The 2,417-nt window shown below is 38.2% G+C and overlaps 1 long non-coding RNA gene across 1 annotated transcript in view; it reads right to left on the reverse strand.

The window, feature by feature from the left end:
* Positions 1 to 684: 684 nt before the first annotated feature.
* Positions 685 to 2,417, reverse strand: part of LOC105111288 (uncharacterized) — a 6,853-nt gene continuing 5,120 nt past the window's right edge. The window contains exon 2 of the long non-coding RNA XR_839593.1: positions 685 to 888. This is a non-coding gene — a long non-coding RNA (uncharacterized LOC105111288). The remainder of the gene's footprint in view (positions 889 to 2,417) is intronic.

A 2,417-nucleotide genomic window follows, 5' to 3' on the forward strand; every position in this document is an offset into this window, starting at 1 on the left:
GCCACCTAATATTATGGTTACTAAGAACCCTAACTGGTCAATAAAAATTATATGGTTCAAGATTGGTTATGCAAAAGGGAAGATATTATCACCCCTTTAGCGTCCTGCCTAAGGCAGGTTGCATTGCTGACTTTGTCAATAATTGCTAATGTTTTGTTGGTTTATGCTACGGTGGTTTTGCGTGTAATATTCCTGACTCTGGCATCAGTGAATATTTAACTACAGATATTTTCAACTCTGGCATGGGTAAATATCACGTAACTATAAAAACAAAATAAATTTAAATCAGTTGCCCGGCTAAACAAACAGGTGCACACGTGAAAAAAATTCACGCGTGCATCAACAGTGCGAAGGTAATTAAGTTACCTTCGCACTGTTCAACTGTTATTAAAACACCCATGACAGAAACCGGCGCACCTGTTTCTCTGTTTCTGACGATTGAAGAAGTCTGCAACGCTGGTGCGGCTGCTTGGGCTCCGTTGCGTTCTGTTTCTGGCGATGCTGAGGAAGGCTGTAACGCTGGTGTGGCTTTGATTCTACTGATTTCTGTTTCCGGCGATGCTGAGAGTGTTGGTTCGATTTTCTTCTTTCAATAACCAATGGTTCGGTTATCAATTGGTTTCTTCAGGGACCAAAACAAGGTTGATCTGTGGTCCTCTGCCTTTCTCTCCTTTTCTGTGTATATTTTTTTTTGACGAAAACTAGTTTCTTCTTGCTGGGATGAAATTTGGGTTGATTTTCGGTTCTTCTCTGTATTTTCTTTTTTGGGTTCTGTTTTGTTTGCTCTGTTTTTCCTTGGATACTGCTCTGTTTTTTCTTCGGTTTTTTCTTGCTGTCGAGTGCTGTGAATTGCTCTCTTCCTCCTCCAGTTCTAGGTTTTTTCCTTGCCTTTTATAAGGCCAGAAAGCTTCAAAAACCTTCTCCTCCAAGACCGGGATCGTGGCAGAAGACATAGTCAAGATTGGGTCAACTTTGTTGCCGAGTTTCCAGCTTCCCTGTTGAACCGTTCTTCAACAAGCAGGTGATGAACAGAAGGATCCTAAAACGGCGTCATTTGGCATGGAAAATGACAAATGATAGATCGGTCCCTGATGTTTTGAAATGTATCAATTGGGTCCCTTAATTGATAAATTTTAATTTTGCCCCTTGGATTAATTTCAATTAAATCCTTGAATTATTTAATTTATTAAATCAAAGTTTAATTAAGGCTGCAAACTTATTAATTTTTTAATTAAGCCTTTGATTTATTAAACTAGTCAAGAGTTTAACTAAATCCTTAAACTTCCAATCATGTTGCCCTTAACCCAAATTTTAATTCACTCTTCATTTATTTTATTTTTACTTGTTTTTTATTATTTTTTAAAAAATAAAATAATTAAAATAATAAAAAATAAGATCAAAATTGGGTTATGACAGTTGCCCCTCTTTATAATATTTACTATGCAACGATATTAGGAAATTTTATTTTCTTTTAGCTTTGTGTAGTAAATTTATAAAGAAAATTAGATACAAAAAGATTTTTTTTTTTTTAGAGTCTTGAAAACTTCGAAAACAGTAGATTGACATATGACTTTTATAGAGAGAACAAGACATTTGGAAGACGACCCATTTTTTTTTGTTTTTTTTTTTTTGAAATGGATCAAATTGTTTTGGGCAACCTATCCAATGATAAAAGAAACGCGAAGAATTTCATGAGTGGTTTAATTGTTCCAGGTGACCTGCTCGATGAAGAATAAAAATACAAGGATTTTTTTTTGTGATGGTAAATTGTAATGGGTTACCTACCAAGTATAAGGTGGTATATTGTAATGGGTTACCGGCCCAGATAGGATGGTATATTGTGATGGGTTACCTACCTACCCAGATGATCACATTGTAATGAGTTACTTACCCAGTGGAAGAATATGAAGATTTTTTTTTAATAAGACATGATGGGGCTTGAAGGCACACTATTCAATAGATGGAAGCTCGATGGAAATGAGGGCTCGAATGCGCACTCAAAAGAAGGTAGGATAGGAAATGCACTACCTTTGATGGTTGAGGACTTGAAAGCGCGCTCGAAAATAAATAAGACGAGGGCTCGAAGTCACGCTTGAATGGAGATAAGACGAGGGCTCGAAGGCGCGCTCGAATGAAGGTAGGATGCACTATCTATGATGGTCGAGGGCTCGAAGGCGCGCTCGAATGAAGGTAGGATGCACTATCTATGATGGTCGAGGGCTCGAAGACGTGCTCGAATAGAGATAAGATGAGGGCTCGAAAGCGTGCTGGAATGGAGGTAGGATAGGAAATGCACTACCTTTGATGGTCGAGGGCTCAAAGGCGCGCTCGAATGGAGGTAGGATAGAAAATGCACCACCTTTGATGGTCGAGGGCTTAAAGGCTCGCTTGAAAAGAAATAAGACAAGGGCTCGAAG

Source organism: Populus euphratica, unplaced genomic scaffold (assembly GCF_000495115.2).
Source record: "Populus euphratica unplaced genomic scaffold, PopEup_1.0 scaffold461.1, whole genome shotgun sequence".
NCBI classification, from domain to species: Eukaryota; Viridiplantae; Streptophyta; class Magnoliopsida; order Malpighiales; family Salicaceae; genus Populus; species Populus euphratica.